The sequence below is a fragment of the Podarcis filfolensis genome (genome assembly GCF_964270895.1).
Source record: "Podarcis filfolensis genome assembly, chromosome: 15".
Taxonomy (NCBI): Eukaryota; Metazoa; Chordata; class Lepidosauria; order Squamata; family Lacertidae; genus Podarcis; species Podarcis filfolensis.
Genome location: NC_139618.1, coordinates 31688385 through 31711291, shown reverse-complemented (window position 1 = coordinate 31711291; position 22907 = coordinate 31688385). Strand labels below are relative to the sequence as shown.

The 22907-nt window shown below is 45.2% G+C and overlaps 2 long non-coding RNA genes across 2 annotated transcripts; both read right to left on the bottom strand.

The window, feature by feature from the left end:
• Nucleotides 1-358: 358 nt before the first annotated feature.
• Nucleotides 359-1007, bottom strand: LOC310749888. Its single transcript, XR_014541858.1, has 2 exons — nt 929-1007; nt 359-830 (listed from the first exon to the last, which is right to left on the bottom strand). It is a non-coding gene; the product is annotated as an uncharacterized lncRNA (long non-coding RNA).
• A 7825-nt stretch (nt 1008-8832) lies between these two features.
• LOC310749938 lies at nt 8833-12626 on the bottom strand. The gene is made up of 3 exons (XR_014541876.1): nt 12408-12626; nt 11518-11637; nt 8833-9610 (listed from the first exon to the last, which is right to left on the bottom strand). It is a non-coding gene; the product is annotated as an uncharacterized lncRNA (long non-coding RNA).
• Nucleotides 12627-22907: the final 10281 nt, after the last annotated feature.

Here is a 22907-nt window from a genome sequence, read left to right as displayed (position 1 = left end):
TTATGGACTGTGCCAATCCTGAAGATGTATGGATTTGTGACCGTTAAGTACATTTGCCTTGGGTAGTGAAAAGCTCTGCTGGATGAAGCTAATTGACTCTGGTCTATTCTTGGGGAATCCTGCAATGTGTTTATGTTTTTACTCTGCTAAGTATACGTCTGAGTCAGCTCTGGATCCTTATGAGCAGAAATCATGACACATCTTCTCCATCATCTCTCACAAACACACCTGGCCTCCAATATCCTGCTGCTTCTGATAGCAAAGAACGCGGGAGAAGGGAGGAAGGCATGCATTGTGATAGATGATGGCAGCTGCAGATTGGGCATGCAGGGTGACAAAATAAGCAGGAAAAGAATGCTGCTGTGCCAGAATCTTTATTCCAATTTCTCAGAAAGGTTCTCTTGACCTCCAAGGAGTGGGGTGGGAAGGCTCCAATTTTTCACCTTCATTTTTGCTGCACTTCAGAATTTCTTTAGAATTTTGTTGAAAGCAGGGCTTGTGTGATAGCCAAAGGTGTGGTTTATGTTTCTTTACAATATGCATTTCTCTGCAGGCTCCCTGGCTGCCTGTGATTTCTGGAAGGAGGAATCTTGTGGTGTCTTTCCCAGGGCTTTGACTAAAGCATGGCAACCCAGGAAAGGTGCAGAGTGCAGGCCACGAGTGAGATGTTTTGCACAATGAAGGAAAGGACACCCACAAAACACCCCTTGGCCACCTCAAATCTAAAGCAAGTGCTGTTAATTTGGCAATCCAGCCAAGGCCAGTGCACACCATGCCAAATCCTAGTACTCAGTGGATCCCTCAATAAAGGCTTCCATTTTGTGGCATAGCTGTCAACTTTTCCCTTTTCTCGCGAGGAATCCTATTCGGAATAAGGGAATTTCCGTTAAAAAAGGGGGAAAGTTGACAGCTATGTTTTGTGGATCACAAATTCATTAAGTTGTAGAAAGCATTGAGTAGGAATAAATAGACAGTTCTCAAAATGGAGACATGTATAAAGTGAAGCCTTTATTGAGGGATCCCAACTCTATCTGTTGATGGATGGCCATCCTGACTCGGCCCCGGACACACTGATCAGATGCTTGGAAGCTGTGGCTGGATGGTTACGTGGGAGCCGGTTGAAGTTAAATCCTTCGAAGACAGAGGTCGTCTGGCTGGGACGGGACGATATGGAATTGAGGGGGCAACTTCCATCTCTTGCGGGGGTGCAATTAGTGCCAGCATCGTCTGTTAAGAGTTTGGGTGTAATCTTCGATACCTCCCTCTCTATGGAGGCGCAGATTGCAGCTATAACAAAGGCGGCATTTTTTCATCTCCGCCAAGCTAAGCAGTTGGCTCCTTACCTCTCTCGCCCTGACCTAGCCACTGTGATCCACGCGACGGTCACCTCCAGACTGGATTATTGTAACTCGCTCTACGTGGGGCTGCCCTTGAGACTGACCCAGGAACTCCAGCGGGTGCAGAATGCCGCAGCGAGACTCCTTACAGGGTCTTCGCTGCGAGATCACATTCATCCGGTGCTATACCAGCTGCACTGGCTCCCGGTGGAGTACAGGATCAGGTTCAAGGTGCTGGTTTTAACCTTCAAAGCCCTATACGGCCTAGGACCCTCGTACCTATGGGACCGCCTCTCCTGGTATGCCCCACAGAGGAACTTACGGTCTTCAAATAAAAACATCTTGAAGGTCCCAGGCCACCGAGAGGTTAGGCTGGCCTCAACTAGAGCCAGGGCTTTTTCGGCTGTGGCTCCAACCTGGTGGAACGCTCTGTCACAAGAGACTAGGGCCCTGCAGGACTTGACATCTTTCCGCAGGGCCTGCAAGACAGAGCTGTTCCACCAGGCCTTTGGTCAGGGCGCAGCCTGACTCCCTACTTTGGCAATCTTTACAAAACTTTAGTTTATGGTTGCCATCAATTTTGATTTTAATTTTTATAATGTTTTTATAATGTTGCACTATTTTAGTGTTGTTAGCTGCCCTGAGCCCAGCTTCGGCTGGGGAGGGCGGGATATAAATAAAAAATTTTATTTTTATTTTTATTTATTTATTATTATTATTATTATTATTATTATTATTATTATTATTATTATCCACTGGGTCCTGTGCTCTTTAACTTGTTCATAAACAAACTAGAGTTAGGAGTGAGCAGTGATGTGGCCAAGTTTGCTGATGATACTAAATTGTCAGGGGTCATAAAAACAAAAAGATCTCCAAAAGAACCTCTTCAAACTGAGCATTTATATGTGGCTGCTCTGCTGTCTGCATTTCTGTAAATGTTCCATAACTGATGAATATGCCTAGATTAATAAAAACCCTGCATCCCACTCATGGGACTGTTACCAGGATATTTTCTCTCTCCTTGCTCATTTTCAAGGCGTTTTCTTTTCTTGTTAATTGATGAAGAGTGGTGGTGGAGAATGCAGGAGAAATTTATTAGCACATCATTAGCAAGAGCACGCTGCTCCTGACCTCTTGATGCTGAAGGCTTTTGTTCTCCTAAGATCACCTCCACTCCCCATCCAAAACTACATGTTGCAATAATCTGTGGAACAGCAAATGATTTCGTGCCATGTGTAGGGACCATATAATCTGTAACCTTCACATTGCTGGAGGCAACCAACCACAGTAGCGATCAAGGTTTTTGCTGAAAAGGGAAAAAGAAACTGATCATTGCCTTGGCTGGAAAGAGAGCTTCAAAACAGTCATTTCCCTCTGTTCCCTCTGATCTTCCTGAATAATATGAGGTCTCACTGAACAGGAATGTGCCTTTCACTCTTGAATCCTGTCTCTCTCTCTCAACGATTTAAATCAGGTATGGGGAAACTTTGGGCCTCCAGATGTTGGTGAACTATAGTTCCCTTCAGCCCTAACAGCTCTCTTCCTCTTCCCAATTCTGCCAAGACTCACAGGCTTGAAGGTCAGTAGGTCTGATAGGAAGGGATGTGACAGTAAATTTGCTGGCCTCTCTCATCGCTGTGCTCCTTAGCAGCTGATATCAAGAGCCACCAGTGATGAATAAAGGCCCACTCTACTTCTTGAACTGTTTTTCTAGTGGCATGGTGCTATTGAAACTTCCCACAATCTCCCAATGTAGCCATGCTAGGCGTTTTATGGAAAATGAAAATGGCAGCCGCCAGACTTTCCCTTTGAGCAGCTTAGTACTTAGAGGGTTGCTGCTGCCTCTACCCAGTAAACCTGCTATGGGGCCTTAGTGATGCAGGAGAGGACATAATGGTGGGGCTGCATATGAGTGTAAGACAGCCTGCTTAATGAGAATTCATCCTTATTGATTTGCACCACGTTTGCAGGGGTGTGGGGCTGTTTATTGAATATTATTATTATTATTATTATTATTATTATTATTATTATTATATACTGCCCTATACCTGGAGGTCTCAGGGCCGTTCACATAAAAAGATCATAGTATATAAATTAAAAATAAAAGCAATAATCCAATAATACCCCCCTCAAAAAAAAAAAACCACATGTGCTCACTTTGGCAGCACATATACTAAAACTGGAACGATACAGAGAAGATTAGCATGGCCCCTGCGCAAGGATGACACGCAAATCCGTGAAGCGTTCCATTTTTTTTTAAAAAAAAGAGCCACATTTTAAAAGGGTATGGGATGTTTATCAGGTCAACCAAAGACCTGGTTAAAAAGGAACGTTTTTGCCTGGTGCCTAAAGGTGTATAATGAAGGCTCCAGGCAAACTTTCTTGGGGAGAGCATTCCACAGATGGGGAGCCACTGCAGAAAAGGCCTGTTCTCGTGTTGCCACCCTCCGGACCTCTCGAGGAGGCGGCACACGAAGGAGGGCCTCAGAAGATGATCTCAGGGTCTGGGTAGGTTCATATGGAAAGAGGCGGTCCTTAAGGCATTGCGGTCCTGAGCCGTTTAAGGCTTTATAGGTCAAAACCAGCACTTTGAATTGGGCCCAGAAACTTAATCCGTAGCTAGTGCAATCGGACCAGGATCAGTGTAATATGCTCAAACCGTCTGAATTCTGCACTAGCTGAAGTTTTCGAACCGTCTTCAGAGGCAGCCCTACGTCTAATGCATTGCAGTAATCTAACCTTGAGGTTACCAGAGCATAGATAACAGTAGTTGTCATTCTGATTAGTTTGTGGGGAGGTTATTTGACATCAAGCAGTTGTTCTCCCACACCTTCCAATGCATTTTTTCTTGCTACTTTCCTTGCTGCAAAGGAAAATCTCTTTCATTATTATTTTTTGGAAGTAAGTTTATTGCACAAGACCAGCAGCGGGGAATCTCTGGCCTTCTCCCCAGGGCACAAACCTTTCTGAGCCACATTGCCTCACCAACCTTGCTTTGAACCTTCTTTGATGGGTTTTTTCTGGCTGGAATATATCCTTGAACTCTGAGAATGCTTGTTGCTTATCTAGATGGAGGCTAGAGAGGGATGTCTACTGGACTAAGGTCAAATTTGCATTGGTTGCTCTGCCTACTTTTGCCACTGGGCGTGGCCCAGATGGGAACATGGCCTTCCAGTTGAAAAACATTCCCCATCTCTACACAAGAGTATCAAATCCACTTTAACTGTGTTACCTAAATTCACTGGTAGGCAACTGCATCTGACATGCAAAATATTTGCAGCCTGGAAGCAGCCACAGTGTTTTTAGAACTGTGAGGTCAATCTGGAAGACCCTCCACTGCACTGAACCCAAATATATGATTCTTCGTCCACTTACAAATATATAGGTTTAATGTATAGCAGGCTGCTTCACCACCAGCCCAGCACAATTCCTTTTTTGCTGGACAATGCCCAGTTTTTCGTGGCTTTCTACATTGGAAACACCAGGTGGCATTTGCTGTAGAAGAGGAGAAGAAAGAAGGGGGAAGAATTTGTAATAGGAACTTACATTGGCCTAAATGCAAATTTGCTTTATAAACGCTTCTAGTTCATAGATAGATAGATGATAGATAGATAGATGATATAGATATAGATATAGATATAGATATAGATATAGATATAGATATAGATGATATAGATGATATAGATATAGATATTCAATTTTAAAAAATAGATACATGGGAGTAATATAGGTCTCATATAGGAGAATATTTTAAACTAGCAGACTCATCCAGGATCAAATTATATTTTACTTTTAATGCAAATACTCCTGGGGAGCAAGAAATGTTAATTCAATATGTGAGGTATGTGGGGGGTTTTCAGCAAGTCTGTTGTCCATGAGGAGGGGAAGTTTAGTTGGCCAAAATCTCCCCACAATACAATTCCCAGATTGTAGAATGACCTCCCCACCCAGGCGTGTATCATGCCATTATTGTATATTTTTGACAATTCACGAAGAGTCAAAACTAGGAGTATGTGGACCTGTCCTGTCCAGTCCACCCCAGTTCTGCCTGGAGAAAGGACTAAGTCTATCCTGTCCCAGTTTCTGTGTGGGTTTTAAAGAGGAAATCCTTAAAAGTGCATGCAGAAATATAAATTTAAAAAATAAAAGTGAGCATGACTTGGTATGAGGGCTACACTGCTACCTCTGCTGGTAATATTTTCCCAATTTCCTTTTTAAATTTCCATAACAGCCATCCCCAGGCTGGTGTGGTCTGTGTGTGAAACTGCTTGCTACTTCATTCTTTGATTACAGTGGAGCAAGTCCCACTAGGAGAAACAGACATTTCATCATGCTCAGAAAGAATTATATGAAAAAAATCGTCTGGCAGGTCCCAGTTTTTACATTAGCTAGCCATATCTTTCCCATACAGTTACCTCTGAGAGCAGCAGAATAAATAAGCCCATAAAATCCTAGAATCCTAGAGTTGGAAGGGACCCAAGGGTCATCTAGTGCAACCCCCTGCAATGCAGGAATCTCAGCTAAAACATCCATGATAAATGGCAGTCCAACCTCTGCTTAAAAACCTCCAAGGAAGAAGAGTCCACAACATCCCAAGGGAGTCCCTTCCACTGCCGAACAGCTCTTACTGTCAGAAAGTTTTTCTGAATGTTTAGTTGGAATCTCTTGTAACTTGAAGCTATTGCTTCGAGTCCTACCCTCGAGAGCAAGAGAAAACAAGCATGCTCCCTCTTGCATGTGACATGGACTAAGATATTTGAAGATGGCTGATTGTAAAACAAAAAACAAAAAACCAGTCCACAGAGAAGTACCAATTTTGAAGGGTAGATTTTTTTTTTTTGTCTATCTTCACACTTGACACTAAACAGGCTTTAGGATTGCTGCATGCTATTTTGTGCATGCATGTGCATTAACAGAAGTCAGAAATCAAAAACATTTTTTAATTTAAAGAAATATTTTTAATTTAAAAATATTTTAAAGTGTTTTATTAGCAATATGCAAAAACTCTTGCATGTGAAAAATGCAGTAGCTCTTACTGATTTACAAAATGTGAAAAGCTTGACTTGAGATTTGAAGCTCTTTCAGCTCAGTTTTCCTTTAGGGACTTACCAGTGCAAAAGCAGAGAAGAATCCATATCCCAGAAGATGGAAGCAATTTCATCTTCAGCTGTTTTCAGTGTTGAGGAAGTCCTACTAGCTGGGTCATGTGAATGGCCCCTGTAAACTTGGGACAGGGGACACACACAAATAGGATAGCAGAGGAAGCTTAGTGAAACAAACAAACAAAAAACCCTCCACTAAGCAGTTTGTGGGGCAATCAGTCCTCAACTGGGCTGAGGATGATATTCAGGCAGTGCACTGTGCATCCTCCAAGCTGTGAGGCTGATGAACTGCAGAGTTCTCCTGTGTCCACTATGCCTTTAAGCACCCTCTTGCTGAATCTCTGGAAAAGCTCTAAACCGAGAGTGCGGAAATGTACCACTGATTTGAAATAAGCTGGAATAAGAATTAGGTGTGCTAACACACTCCCTGTTCTCAAACTCCTCCTCCCCCACCAAGCACAGTGTAATGGGCACACAGCATAATGTCACCCCAAAGATCACACTGAGCCTAGTACACAAGAATGTAGAAAACGATAACATCAATGCGCAGGAGCAGAAGAACATCATGGACCGGAGTTCGCCCACCAAGGCCACTTTTCTGAAAACACAGGTAGTCGAATGATGTCTCTTGTGAGCACAAGAACCCAACTTCAGCAGGAGAGAGGCAACTTGTGCACCTTTACTCAATCCCCAAAATAGATCCCTTTGCTGGAACCATAAGCTCATGTGCGTTTGCAATGTGAGTGTATACAGCGCATTTGCAATGTGACTGCAATGCCTTTGGACAGGTCAAGCCCCTTGCTGCCAACTTACTTATTGCCATTAGCTAGGTATTGTCATTCAATAGGGCATTTTTTTTTTTGTCAAGAGCAATTCACCGTGAAGTTGTTACAGTAAGTCGCCGGACGACTTGGCGCAGCCCTGAACAGATGCTGGTTTGACAACAGCCATGTTCACCTCCCCAAGAGATGCTAAAAATTGCAGCAAGCTGTCTCCCTAGCTGGTTTGGGGGTCGCCCCTGGTTCTGGGGCAGGTGAAATAAATGCTTGACGTTGCTGTAGTTCAGTGAACTGTATGTCAGTAGTAGAGCACATGCTTTGCATTCAGAAAGTCCTACCTTCATGTCCAGGTGGAAATGGGAGTGCCTGCCATCTGACACTCTGGAGAGCCACTGTCAATCAGGGCAGACAGTTCTGAGCTAGGTGGACCAATGTTCTGACTCAGTAGAAAGCTGCTTCCTGTGTTCCCAATGAGGGATCCTTGAAAGGACAGTTAGACTAAACTCCCCCAAACTTACACCAATACATAATTGCATATTAGGGTAAATGGAGAGCCAGTCAGCGTTCCTCCCTCTCCTTTCATGACTGGTGGTTTCCATGAAGCAGGAGAATATCAGGTGGGGGTGCATTCAATTTTATGAGATGGCAAATGTGGCTCTCTCCCCTTTCCTTTATTCTCTAAATTTTTAAACAAGCTAAGCCGCCTCTCCAAGAGGTAGATAGGTATCTGCTGAGCAAATGGGGCTTTTCATCAAAGGTGGTCGCAGAAAGGTTTACACAACATTTGATGCAATGATCCATCAGTTAAGATAATACGGTGTTGAAAGCAAACCAAAACCCCAGGTAAAAACAGAAAATCAATAAATAGGCATAGTACAACTGACTTAAAATGACCGCCAAAATAGGAAGGTCTTCATCAAGCGCCTGAAGTTCAGCATGGAGAGAGTCTGTCTGATCTCAGCCACAAGGGAGTTCCACAGTTCTGAACACACAGAACCATAGAATTGTAGAGTTGGAAGGGACCATGAGGGTCATCTAGTCCAACCCGCAGCAGTGCAGGAATCTCAACTAAAGTATCCATGATAGATGACTAACTGACCTCTGCTTAAAAACTTCCAATGAAGGAAGACTCCTGGTGGATGCAAGCTGTGCATCCAAGTCATGGGGGAACCACTAGGAGAGCCTCTCACAAAGACCTCAGTGATTGGTCAGGGACATAAAGTAAGTACCTTCCAAAATTCCAGAGATGTTCACCTTGCTCGAACTTTCATCTCCCCACTAACTGTATGGAGCACCAACACTCATCCACGGTTGACAAAACAAACAAACTCCAGGCTGAAATAGTTGATCCAGCCCTATAATATAGGCTGCAGAGAACTGGGAAGTTATCCCCTTTTGTGGTCCAAACCTTACTGGGGGAATAATATTGTAGATGAGCTTTGTAATTATTGTATTTTCTAACAGAATTGAGTTGCATGTCTCTCCCCTCTCCCCGCCCCCCGCCCCGGATTTCTCCCCCTGCTCAAGCTGTCTAGCTAGTCCTTGAAATTGTTGTGAGGATAAACTGATAGGAACTTTATGAAATTATTCACACAGAAAGATACCCGTACAAAGTTTTGGTGCTTCAGAAAAGTTTGATTGGTTTTAATCAAAGCAATTTATTTCCAGAGAAGTAAGCACGTTAATGGAAACTTCGCATGACACGCAGTCAGGTGTATCTTTCCCCACAATGTTTTCTGTATTTATTTATTTTAAGTCCCCTTATTTATTTATTTCAGTCCCCTCTGAAGCAATAAATTCAGTCAAATGAATTCAATTTCAAAGAGGGGCAGTAGAGGGGTAGCACAATCCCTCCCCACCACACAAAGCTGTCCTTTCTTCTCAGCTTCCAGTCCTCAAGGCCTTGGCCCCAAATGGAGGGTAAGATGTTGGCCCTGAAGGCATCTCAAGAACTGGACCTTAAAAACTAGTCCCTAGAACAGGATCCAAGACCAATAAGGTGTTTGTGTGTGTGTGTGTGTGTGTGTGTGTGTGTGTGTGTGTGACTTGACCCCCAATATCTGTTTGGTTCTTGACAGCAAAGCATGTGGAAGGAGACATGCATGATGGCTGATGATGGCAGCTGCAGACTCTGCTTGCAGAGAGACAAGATAGGACGGGAGAGAACATCGCTGTGCTGAAATGTGTCCTCCAATTTATCAAAAGAGTGACAAGCATCTTGATGTTGAGGCTTTTTCTGTCCTAGGCTCCGCTCCACTGCCTATGCAAGCTTAGGAATTGCAGTACTCAGTGGGGCAGCATATGACCTCCTCCAGCATTAAACCAAGTGTCAATGAATGTGAATTCCTACAGTCCTGGGTACAACCCGCCACAGAACCAATCTTTGTATTCCCTAGAAGCCAAAAGAGAGAGAATGTAAGAGACCTTGTACAATGCATGAAACACTTGTTACCCTCTGCTCTGTTATCACTGATCTCTCTTGAGGCTTAAATGGCCTCGGTCCTGTATACCTGAAGGAGCGTCTCCACCCCCATCATTCAGCCCGGACACTGAGATCCAGCACCGAGGGCCTTCTGGTGGTTCCCTCATTGCGAGAAGTAAGGTTACAGGGAACCAGGCAGAGGGCCTTCTCGGTAGTGGCACCCGCCCTGTGGAACGCCCTCCCAGCAGATGTCAAGGCAATAAATAACTATTTTACTTTTAAAAGACAACTGAAGGCAGCCCTCTTTAGGGAAGTTTTTAATGTCTAATGCTGTATTGTTTTTAATATTCAGTTGGAAGCCGCCCAGAGTGGCTGGGGAAACCCAGCCAGATGGGCGGGGTATAAATAATAAATTATTATTATTATTATTATTATTGATACCCTGAGATCTCAAATGTCAATGAGCAAACTATATTTTGTATCTATGCTCAGTCACAGGGGCCTTATAGGCTTCCTCAACAAAATGAATACTGTTTCTTTGCTCAATGAAACAAGCTCACAAATAATGAATTTTTTTTACAAAAATGGGAAAGGGGAAATTTCTGAGAAGTCCCCATTATCAAGGAAGTACAGTAGATGTGTCCCCACCCCATGAGTCTTACAGAATGAAGAATGGGGAGAGGACACAAAATAGATAGATGAATATAGTCCCAATTTGGGGGGTTCTCAAAATTCCATCCACTCTGAGCATCAGGTCACACTTTTGGGTGACCAAATCGCCATTCAGTAGATGCCAGCACACACAAACAAGTTGAATTAATGTGCATGAAGATAGGGGAGAAAGGTAACACTTGCAAAGTATGCCTTCTCTGTTTTGACTACTGGCCTTGCCTTCCTGGTGGCCACAATCCAGCATTAATCTGAAGGAGGACCTACTCTGAAAGGGTTCCCCCTTGCATAGAAGAACCTACTGCATGGCCACTAGGGGGCCATGGCCTGTGGGTGCACTGATGCTGATGTGCCATGGCTAAAGGGTACATTCCCATTGCCTCCACATGCATTCATTGACCATGTGAGTTGGATCTTCTGAGCAGGTATAGTACCTAGGGTGAGGTCAAGCAGGTAGAAACAGGTTGGGTGGCTTCGCCAAGAGCAAGGAGCAGATGTAGGGCCCAATTCAAATGGGCTTTCCTTCCTCCTCTATAAGTGAAGAGGCACCATTCATCCAAACGTGAAAAACAATCATTTTAGCGCAGTGTTACATTGAAAGGGAAAGCTGCTTGAAGGCCATCGGTACTGGCACAGTCTCCTGGGGAAGAGACACAGCTCGGCATCTTCAAGAGCCAGCAGAATGCCAATACGGGTGGATGCCCTTGCATTTCATCAGGGAGAACATTGTACAGCCAGTGAAAACAAACCCTCTGAAGGTGGAGATAACGTCTGAGGCATGACCTGCTACTATACATCCTTCAGAATCGGTGGAGCTGCTCAGAGTAAGGGCATTTTCACCAAGGCCAACCTGGAATCATCTCTGCTATAGTGCATTGGTGGGGAATGACCTCTCTCTGGCCCCAGGCTGCATCCCTGCTCCTCAGACCACACGCTCCACTGCTCCACAGCCTTCTCAAGTTCTCCCGGATGGCCAGAATGTGTCCTTGGAATGTGAGAATGTTTCCTGTTTGTGCAGACAGAGAGAGCTGTGGAGGTGTAGAAACCTTTGGCTTTTGTGTGGCTAAGTGATCAGATTCTCATTTGATGTCCTACCTACTTTTTGCCTCTGGTCTTACAGCTGGCACACAGCTCCACTCCCAAGCGTTACTCCTGAGGGAATGGATCCCTCAGCCTGCTGGGTTAGTCCAACTCACTCGCATACTTACTGACATAAGTGTTTGTTGTGGAACATGATGCTCCCATCCCGGCCCAACAAAATTCTGCTTCTGGAGGACAAGCGGTCGCTGGAAGCTTTATTTCGCAATAGAAACACCAAAAGGCATTTGCTGCAGAAGAGTGAGTGGAACAGAAATGAGGAGGGGCAGAAGGAGGGAGAGAGAAGAATCAATGCAGAGGGCTTATCATTCAGGAGGGTTTCGTGGTGTTTTGTTCAAATCTGTTTGTAACAGGAAAGTAAAACACACATACCACTATACCAGCAAGTCCTATTGGGTAGAGTGAAGTAGGGGAGCTGGGTTCAAAACTGTGGTGGATGAAGGTGAAAAATTCCAGAGCCCCAACATCATGTGCAATACCCTTCCCACTGCCCCCAACTTCCTTAAAGTAAATAGGAGGAACAATTAGCTGGCAACTGAATAAGATGCAGGGAGGGAATGAAAGCTAGGAGTTATTTAACCCAGAAGGTGAGAATAAGAGGGAAGGAAACAAGAGGAACAAAGTCAATCTCGGTGAGCCCCCAGCCGTAAACCCTCCCCACCACCACTACCATATACCTACAGCCCCAATTTCAACAACTAAGCAGAGAACAGGGAAGCACACGATCCTGCTGATCATATAAACTGGTCCACAGACATAAACCAGAAGCGCTTTCAAATCTTTGTGTATCTCATTAATGGAGGCCAGAAGTCAAATACCATGTTGAAAAACAAACAAACAAATAAATCTCTGCTTACCATTTGCATCAGCAATTTGGGGTATGCAAAATCGTTTCAACTTTTGCATGTGAAAAATGTCATTGCTGGTTTACAAAATGTCAAGGGTGTAGCTTGAGATTTGAAAATATTTTTGCTCTTCTGGTTGTCCTTTAGAGACTTACCAGTACAAAAGCAAAGAAGCATCCATATCCCAAAAACCGGAAGCTTTTTCATCTTCAGTGTTGAGGAAATCCTACCAGTTGGTTCAGATGGTGGCCTCTGTGAACTGGGGAACAAACAGAAATGTGATAATGGAAGAAGCTTAGCAAACATCTCCTTTAAACAGTCTGTGGGGCAATCAATCCTCAACTGGGCTGAGGATGATATTCAGGCTGGCAGTGCAGTGTACATCCTCCAAGCTGTGAGGCTGAGCAACTGCAGATTTCTCCTGTGTCCACTATGCCTTCTTTTTCAGCACCCTCTTACTGAATCTCTGGAAAAGCTCTAAAGCAGCAAACCCAGAGTGTGGAAATGTACCACTGATTTGAAATATGCTAGAATGAGAATTAGCTGTTCTCAACTTCGTCCTCCCACTCCAAGCACAGTGTGATGGGCACATAGCATAATGTCACCCCACAGATCATGCTGAGCCTAGTACACAAGAATGCAGAAAATGATACCATCAATGCCCAGGAGCAGAAGAACATCGTGGACTGAAGTTCGCCCACCAAGGCCACTTTTCTGAAAACGCAGGTGGTCGAATGGTGTCTCTTATGGGCGCAAGAACCCAACTCCAGCAAGAGGGAGGCAACTTGTGCACCATTACTTCCAAAATGGTACTCCCAACCCCCCAAATAGTTTTAGGAGCAGAGGGGTGAAAATTCCTGCAGTTCAGTGAACTGTATATTTGTGATAGAGCATCTGTTTTGCATGTAGAACATCCCAGGCAGAATTCGCTGGAACCTCCATGTAGAACTGGGAATGTCCCCTATCTGAAACTTTGAAGAGCCACCAACATTCAGTGCAGATGGAGCTATATGGACCAGTGTTCTGACTTGGGATAAGGCATCTTCCTGTTTTCCTTATCACAGGTCCATGAGGAATCCCCCAGGTGACATCTGGAGTGAGCCTCCATAGTGAAGCTAAAGTCTAGAATAAGTCACTGTTCCTCCCTCACCTTTGCATTCAGTTTTGCTGGGCTTGTTGTGAAGATGAAGTGAGAGGAGAGACCATTAAAACTGCCCTGAAGCCCTTGTGGGGAGGATGGAATCATATATTGATACGAGTTTGTGGGGAGCAATCCAGATGTTGCCCTGGGTCCCTTCAAAACCTGTGAGCCTGTGTGTGGGAAGCTAAAAGCTATAGGAAGAAGATGGCTGAACCAGTCAGGCAAGTTCCTTTCTCAAGAGAATGACCTTAGACCAGTGGTTTTGAACCAGTGTGCCGTGGCACCCTGGGGTACCTTGAATGATGGTCAGGGGTGCCACAGGCAACTCTGGCCTCTGTCCCTCATTCCTTCCCTTCCTCCTCTGATGCTCTCTCATGTCTGCCTCCCAAAGCCTTTCATGGTTGTTTCTTGCAGCAGCCCTAGCTACAAGCTCCCCAGGTGAATGGTTCTTCTGGGGCTAGCCAGGGGGTGCTGGTTGCCAGGACCTGAGGTACCCTCGTGGTTAGCAAGCAAGTGGGTGAGGGAGCCCAGCCAGTCAGTCCACCAGCCCTTGCTGTTGGGAAAGTCCAGACAAGTGGGAGACCAGGCAGGCAGGCAGACGCCATGCTTGTGTTTCTTGGGCTTGCTGTGTGCAATGCCTACCTGGGAGCTGAGTGCCTTGCACCAAAGGGAAGCCTTTCCAGCAAGCAGGCCCAGCAGTGCCCATTGCTGCCTCCCAAGGTGAGTAAGGTGCTGGCCTCACATTCACCTTGGCCCAGTCTCCTTTGGGCTGCTAAGGTTGGGGGCATCCTCTTCCCAGGCCCCCATTGGGCAGTTTGAGGAGGCATCTCACTTTGGGGCAGGGGGGTGGCAGCTCAGAGACCGGGGGGGTGGCAGCAGCTGCCCAGAGGACTCCCAAGGAGAGGGGAGAGGAGAGGAGCCCGAGGGAACACTCCACAAGGGTGAGGGGCTGCCAGCTGTGAAGACAAGAGGTGATATAACTGGACTCCTGAGCCCCACAGGGGAACCACAGGAGGAATGTAGTTGGTCAAGGGAGCCGTGGACTCAAAAAGATTGAAAACCTCTGCCTTAGACACCCACACTTCTGCTTGTCCCATTCCTAGAAAGCACTGGTCCAAGGGGTTTACGGTTCATCCAACACGTTCTAGGCACAGGACTGAGTGTCTTTTCCATTTGTCCTACCACTTTCCCTAATAAAATCAACTGTTGATCACAGAATCAGGGGAAAACACACACCCTGGTTTACATTCTTTTCACATTCAGCAACAAACAGTGGGCTTTCCCAGAGGAAAGTAGCAGGACAAGTAGAAGTGTGGGCGAGTTAAATGCCCACCATTTGCATCTTAAAAGAGTGAGCTCTGTTGCCATAGAGACAATTGGGTGGGCCTTTTCCTGCCACACCTGGCTGGATGCCATGTCATCCTAGGATGGAGAACAATAGGCCAACAAGAGCTATGTGAGAGTTGTGCGTTGAGATGCTGGAAGCTGGGCACAGGGATGTATCTTGCTCTGGGCTGGACCTGGGGCTTCCACGGAAACCTAATGGGGAAGCCGGATCTGTTGTGATGTTAAGGCTGGGAGACCCTTCATCCTCTACTCAGGTTGTATCTATGTGTATACAAAATCATATATCCTAAAGATACCACAGACTCCATTGACCTTCATTCCAAAGAAACCAAACACTGGGTAAGTGCTGGCATGCTTGGAGTCTCTCGCCACTCGGGCAATGGGATTGCATGAAATGACATTGTATGCTCAGGTTTGCTATATTAGTTTCCTGTATTTGTTAGTTAATGAAAGAACACACACAGCACACTTTTGGTGGTTCAGATGAAGTTTGGTTGGTTTTAATCAAAGCCATTTCTTGCCAGAGACAGGAGCAAGTTACGGAAGTTTCAAATGACGCACTGCCAGTTGTATCTTTCTGCTCAGTGTTTCCTGTGCTTTAATACAGAACAGCCTTTGGAGCTATTAATTCAGTCAAATAAATGCAATTCAAAGAGGATCCGGCAGGGCAAAAGCCTCCCTGCAAGTTGTCATTTCTGCTGAACTCCCTCCCACCCCAAGTACTTTTCTACATATGGATGACAACATATATTCCTACCTTGCGAGTCGAATGCCTTGTGAGTCGAATGTTTTGGCTCCCAAACGCTGCAAACCCGGAAGTGAGTGTTCTGGTTTGCAAATGCTCTTTGGAACCTGAATGTCCGACAGGGATTCCATGGCTTCCAATTGGCTGCAGGAGCTTCCTGCAGCCAATTGGAAGCCGTGCCTTGGTTTCTGAACATTTTGGAAGTCGAACGGACTTCCAGAACGGATTCCCTTCGACTTGAGAGCCAGTGTGGTGTAGTGGTTAAGAGAGGTAGACTCGTAATCTGGTGAACCAGGTTCGCATTTCTGCTCCTCCACATGCAGCTGCTGGGTGACCTTGGGCTAGTCACACTTCTCTGAAGTCTCTCAGCCCCACTCACCTCACAGAGTGTTTGTTGTGGGGGAGGAAGGGAAAGGAAGGGAAAGTTAGCCACTTTGAGACTCCTTCGGGTAGTGCTAAAGTGGGATATCAAATCCAAACTTCTTCTTCTTCTTCTTCTTCTTCTGAGGTATGACTGTACTGTATAGCCACTGGAACCATCTCAAGAGCTGGACCTTGAATTCTGCTCTCAGCATCCTAGAATAAGTTGAAAGGTTGATGGGGCTAGAAGGACAGGGCAGTTTTATAGTAGCAGCTAGTTATCTGCCTTGAAAGCACTCTTCCTGGGATAGGGTGGGGAGCAAGGAGCTAAAATAAAGGAAGAGCAATTGATTTCTAAAAAGGCCAGCCCCTCTTGCTCATGCACAGAAGGAAACATATGGGGAGATAATCCAGATAGAGAATCGGTGGGAGGAAAACTGGAAAGCTTCCTTCATAGACTCTCATCTGACTCCAAAGACTTCTCTGGTTCTGTTAGCAGGGAGAAGGGAAGAAATTTGCATTATGGCTGATGGTGGCAGCTGCAGATTGGGAAAGAAGAAGGCCGTGCTGAGATCTGTCCTTCAATTTCTCAGAAGAGCAACAAGATGGGAGAAGGGGGAAATCTGAGTGACAAAAGCACATTGCTTCTGATATCTTGACACTGAGGTTGTTGCTGCTGTAAGCTCCACTCGCTATGCTAGCCTATTCATTGCAATAGTCGCTGTGACAGCAAATGAACTCATTCCACATGAAAAGATCCTCTGATTTGGAATTCTGACAATTCTGGACACAACCAACGTCAGAAATGACCATGCTGTTTCCTGGAAACCAAAAGAGAGAGAACATAAGGGACCTTGTGTGATATAAGGGGCATTCTTTATTAGCGGCTGATCTTTCTTTACAGCCTGAGATCTCATTTAGCAGAACTTTGTATTTTACACATATGCTCATAGCAGGTACCTCAACAGAATGAGCTCTAGTTCTGTGCTGGAATTTTCATTGACACAAGCTCGCAGATGATTAAAATTGAGCAGGAATTTGAACAAAAATGGAAGAGGGAAAATATCTGAAGAAGTTTTCAAGAAAGTTGGGATATATCCCAAGAGCCTTTGTGGTCTATATCAGTTTACAGAATGAAGGGGAAGGGACACAACATACTTAGATGTAATGATTCTCAATTTAGAGGATTCCCAAACTTCCATCCTTTCTCTCTGAGCATCCAGTTACACTTTTGAGTGACCAAATCCCTTTTCAGAAGATGTCCACACACAACACAACACAAACAGGTTCAATTAACGTGCATGAGGGGGGGAGAGCAATAAGATACTTTCTAAGCATGCCTTCTCTGTTCCGACCTGACTGCCCATCAGGTCTCTCTGGTGGCCACAGTTCAGCATGGATCTGAAAGGGGGTCTACTCTGAAGAGGTTCCCTCTTGAATAGAAGAGCTCAGTGCATAAACATTTGAGGCTCCCATTAGACCTACTGTGTGGCCACTGACAATCTGTGAAGAGGAGCCTTTCCCAACCGTGGGACCCCAGATGTTGTTGGACTACAACTCCCATCATTCCTAGCTAGCAAGACCAGTGGTCAGGGATGATGGGCATTGTAGTCCAACAACTTCTCAGAACCCAAGGTTGCGAAAGCCTGGTGTAGACAATACTGGGCCAGATAGACCAATGGTCTGACTTCAGTATGAGTATGCTTCCTGTGTTCCAGCTGACTTATGTTTGCTTAAGTGATACGGGGCAGTGATACTTTGCCTTCTAGCATCTATGGCCTGAGGTGAGCACTTCACTCTGCCTAATGGTAGGGTTGGCCCTGATCATTATCCAAGAAGAATCCTGAGGAAAAGAGAAATCTGCTAGCTCCATGTACCTTGGGTAGGGATGGTGAGAAAATCATATCAGTTTCCACTTCCTGAAACAATATGTGACCTGAAACCTAGCTAGCTATCCTTCAAAATTTGCACTTTTCTGAATGTTGTGTTGCCATTCTCAGGGGTTGGGTGAGGAACGTGTACAAAAAGGTATATCTTGCAGAGAAGCATGCCTGAAGCAGGCATATATTGTTGACAGCAATGTGCAAAAAATGCATTGTTTTAGGAGTAATTGCTGGCATATTGAAATGCAACACACTTTTGCGAGGCCTTTTAAAAAACAACAACCCGGTAAACTAATGTGGATATAGGGTGTACTTGAGCTTTGATGCTGGGGAGAAAATGTATCTCTACTCTTGAGGGAGGGAATTGATTGTTAAACCACTTAGGTTTCATAATGTCAATACAGCCAAAAGAGGAGGCAAAAGCTGTAATCCTACACCCACTCACATAGGAGTAAGTCCTATTAACCTCAGCGAGAATTACTTCTGTTCATGCATGTATAGGATTGCACAGAAAGGTGCTACAAACTGGAATCCCCCTCCTTGGTATTCAAATCAGTCAAATGTTGGTTTCGCTCCGACTTCTCTAGAGGTGGAGAGAACTTCTGGGACATAACCAGCTTTTGTGAATCCTTCAGAACCACAAGGGAGGCTTGCTGAGAGCAAAGGTATTTTCACTGAGACCCATTTGGAAGCACCGTCATGGGAAGGCAGGGGTGGGGAACCTCAGAGCTAGGGGCTCCCCTAAGCCACACCCCCTCTCCCCAGGCCATGCCCCTTGCTAGTCCTGCTCAACCACCACCCCATAAGTACTTTTGGCTGGCCAGAATACTGTATGTCCTTGGATTGTCACAGTGCTGTTTCTTTGCCCTGATAGAGATGCATGTAGATGCCTTCAGCTTTTGTGTGGCACAAAATGTATGAATCACATTTGTGGTACTGCCCACTTTTGCCTCTGGCCCTACTAGCGGCTGGATCCCTCAGGCTGAACATTGTCCCCTTTCCCTGCTAAGTCAACCCAGCCGTGCTTTTCCTTGCAGTCTTACCAATGTAAACGTTGCTTGTGAAACATGCCGCTCCCTGCCCAGCCCAGCACATTTCTTCTCCCTCGGGACAAGGCAGCGTTGGGATCGGCTTGTCACAAGAATAGCACCACATGGCATTTGCTGCAAATTAATAATAATAATAATAATAATAATAATAATAATAATAATAATAATAATTTATTATTTATACCCCACCCATCTGGCTGGGTTTCCCCAGCCACTCTGGGCAGCTTCCAGCAAAATATTAAAATGCAATAATCCATGAATATTAAAAGCTTCCCTAAACTGGATTGCCTTCAGATGTCTTCTAAAAGTCAGATAGTTGTTTATTTCTTGGACATCTGGTGGGAGGGCGTTCCACAGGGTGGGTGCCACTACCGAGAAGGCCCTCTGTCTGGTTCCCTGTAACTTCACTTCTTGCAGTGAGGGAACTGCCAGAAGGCCCTCGGCGCTGGACCTCAGCGTCCAGGCAGAACAATGGGGGTGGAGACACTCCTTCAGGCAAAAGAGTGAGAGGAACAGAAATAGGAGAGAGAAGAGAAAAATGGGGAGACAAGAAATCAATGCAGAGGGCTTATCGTACACTTTTTTTGGTTGAAATTTGTTTGTAACAGGGAGATATTTTTTTAAGCGCCATTTGGTAGAGTGAAGCATGAGATCCAGGTTCAAACCTGAGATAGGTGATGGGGAAGAATGCCAAGGCCCTTCAAAAAATGTACAGTGCTTCCCAACTCAACAGACTCCAGTTGGGGTTGTGTGGGAAGTGTAGCTCTGAGAAGAATTTGAGCCTCCTAACAACCCTCAGACACTACAGTTCCCAAGATTCTTTGGGGGGAGGAGCCATGGCTATTTAAAGTGGGATGATACTGCTTGAGTGTGGATGGTTCCTGTAACTGACAGATTCTTCCATCCCATTACATATCCATGTCATTGGTGGAATGCATGTGGATGTTGTCAGTGGCGGGCAGGGAGCAAAGAGCCCCTATTAAAAAAAGAAAAGTCAACCTTACGCTTATATAGCAGAAGCGAGAAACACAAAATTTTAGTTAAGCCTAACACGGGATTTACAAGATGTTATGATCTTGCTCCAAGACCAGAAACACTTTCCAGTTTTCAACTTACCAGTGGAAAAGCTGAGAAACATCCATAGCTCCCCAACCAGAAACTTGTTCCTCTTCACCTGTTGGGTTGCTGACATTGCTTGCCGTTGTTTTAGATGATGAGTAAGGTCTTCCTAGTTGGATTATAAGAACAGAGGGAAAGCCTTTGTTGGATCATATCAAAGGTCTGTCTAGTCCGGGCTCCTGCTTTGCACAGTGGCCAGAATGATGCCTCCAGGAAGCCCACAGGCAAGAGAGGTGATTGCCCTCGCTTATAGCCATCACAACTAGCATCCATTTAAAGCCTTGGCCACCAGCTTAGATGGAGGTTATCACTGCTTCACGTGGAAGCAAAAACACACCCTGTGAATAAGTGCTTCCACCTGGCTACCCTGAATCTCTCTCCCTTCAGATGATGATCTCCGTCAATTGAAAAATAAGACAGAGAGTAAAACCAAATAAACACAGGATTGTGGGTCACGTTTAGCAAATCCAGCTGACTAATTACCTCCTGGGACGGTCAATCCTTAACTAGCCTGGGAATGATCTCGGAGTTGGAACATGCAAGGGATAGCACAGTGCTGTTCAAAGTGTGTGCTTGATGCACTCGGGATTTTGCCTACGTTCCTTCCAGCAGCTCTCTTAATGGGATTTCCAGGAAGATGGCGCCGGCAGTAAGTCTCCTGTGAGCCTCAACAGAGTGAGTAGGAACTTTTTACAGAATAATAACAATAATACAGAAAGACACTCAGAAAAATCAAAGCTTAGCCTGATAAAGAATCCGGGAGCTACCAGGAGGTATTTTTAAACCTCACCTCTCTCCTCTCCTGAGCTTTTTTTATCTGTCCTTTGTAATCCCGTGGAAGCCATTCAAACTTTCCAAGGCCATTCAGTGCTATTTTGAGGCTATTTGAGTGCTATTTTGAGGCTATCTGAGGCCAACTATAACCTCTGAGCTCCTTTTGAATAAGGCCCTAGCACACGGCTAGAGAAGATAACTCAAATGGTACTTACAAGACAGAATTATAAAGAACTGGGGATTCCTCTAGCTCATGCACAAGCTGTTGAACCCCCTGCCCCAAAGAAAAAGCAGGCAAAAAATTCATATTATTTTAAACCAAAAGTAGAGGAAATAAAAAACACAGAGAGCCTGCATCCGCACAAATGGTCTGTCGAAGGGGCATGGAAGCAGAGGGAAGAGGAGGAAAAGGAGTCGACCTGGCAACCGAGTTAAAGCAGGCAACTTTAGAAAATACAGCCCTTAAGGCCCGACTGGAACAGGAGCCTCAACTGGGAAACCCAGAAATCAAGTCAAAAGAATCTACTCATCAATCTATGCTTAGAGGAAAGGGGGGGTCTCCTGCCCCGACTGAGGTGGAGGAGTGGCCAAACGACACAAGTGTTCGACATCTAGACCTGGGCAGCTACAATTACATAATGACAGGGCTGTACAAAGATCTGTTGGAAGAACATCAAACTCAGCTAATTAAAGAACTGGGGCCAATTAAAAACTTTCTTTCAGAATGTTTGGGTTTGCTCACCTCCCTGATTGAACTAATCAGGAGGAAAGAGGACTGCCACTTTCACAAAGAAGCCAGCAACAAGCCAAATGGAAATAAAACCCAGCCCAACATTAAAGAAAGGAAAACAAGCAGAGCCAAACTAGTCCAAGGAAAAGTATTGGCCACTAGGAAACCTTCCTTAAAGGGAAAGAGTTCAATGCACAAGAAGAAGCTGAAGAATGTGAAAATGGGTCGAAAGGCTAAGCTGCCCTCTCGGACTGGGAAAATGAATTTCTCAAAGTTATTCAAGATTCTAGAGAACTCAAGCACAAAGAACCCCAGCATAACAACGCCAAACAAGAGCCAAAGCCCAAACATTTTAAATAAACATCAGGTGGCTAGCCCTCCAAGGCTAGTAAAACAATCGCTGCCCTCTAGTGGAAAACTAAAGAGAACTCCAGATCCAAAGCAAGAAACTCCCCAGAAGGGAGTACGAAAGAGCCAGAACTTAATTTTAATTAAACATAAACTAGTCCTCCTCCCTCTTTTCAAGCATGGAGGCCTTTCCACACCTGCACAACAGAGAATTTATATACTTAAGAAAATTGACTTAGTCATCAGGGGCATTATTCCAGCAGAAAACATTGTCAGCGTGAAATTTCTTCCTTTTGATAAGGCCCAAAACAGAGTTGTGGTGACCTTTAAGGATTGGTCGGTAACTAAACAAATCTTGGACAAGAGGGACAGGCTCCAGAGGGCTGGCCTGTTGGTGACCCGCCTATTCGAAGAGTCCGGCGTTCCAACATCCCTCTTAGGAACACGTAAGCCTACTTGTCTGCGCACAGAATTGGAAATGGCTTCTGAAAACTGCAAACAAGTCCAACCGGAGGCAGTCAGAATTTCCAAACAGAAGGCTAAGCTCCAAAAAATTTTACCCCTTCCAACGAACCCAAAAAAGATATCTTAAACGAAAAGGAGCAGTTCTTTTTAGCCTCCCTTGAGCAGATTCATCAGTCCCAGGATGCGTTAATAGCTAGGTTACAAACCATCAAAGAATCCTTACTCCCCCAAGGCTTTTCTGCTCCTTTGGAATTTAACTTTGCTACTAACACAACAAAGCCCCTATCCAACAATGACTGGATGCAGTGCCGGTTCCTGTCCCCCGAAGAAGTGGGTTCTCCCACACAACCCTTAATACCTCAAACAACAACACACCAGGTAGATCTTGCCATGCCGATGAGTAGGAACGGTGCAATCTTTGTGGACGCCTCAGGATCCTTAGATGACATTCAGGTGGAGGATTGAAAGACAGACACAGCGAGGGGACACTGTGCCAGGGAAACAAAACTTACTAGGTTAGCACCTACCACAAATGATTTTAATAGCTCACTCCACCTCTACAAAAACATTCATTCCATCATGCTAAAGAACAAACGGAGGAGTCTACCTTTGTTCCCCTCATCACCATATTTCCACATCTTGTCGTGGAATGAGGCGGGCTGGCTGTCTAAGCAGGGCGATGCCAATTTTCTGG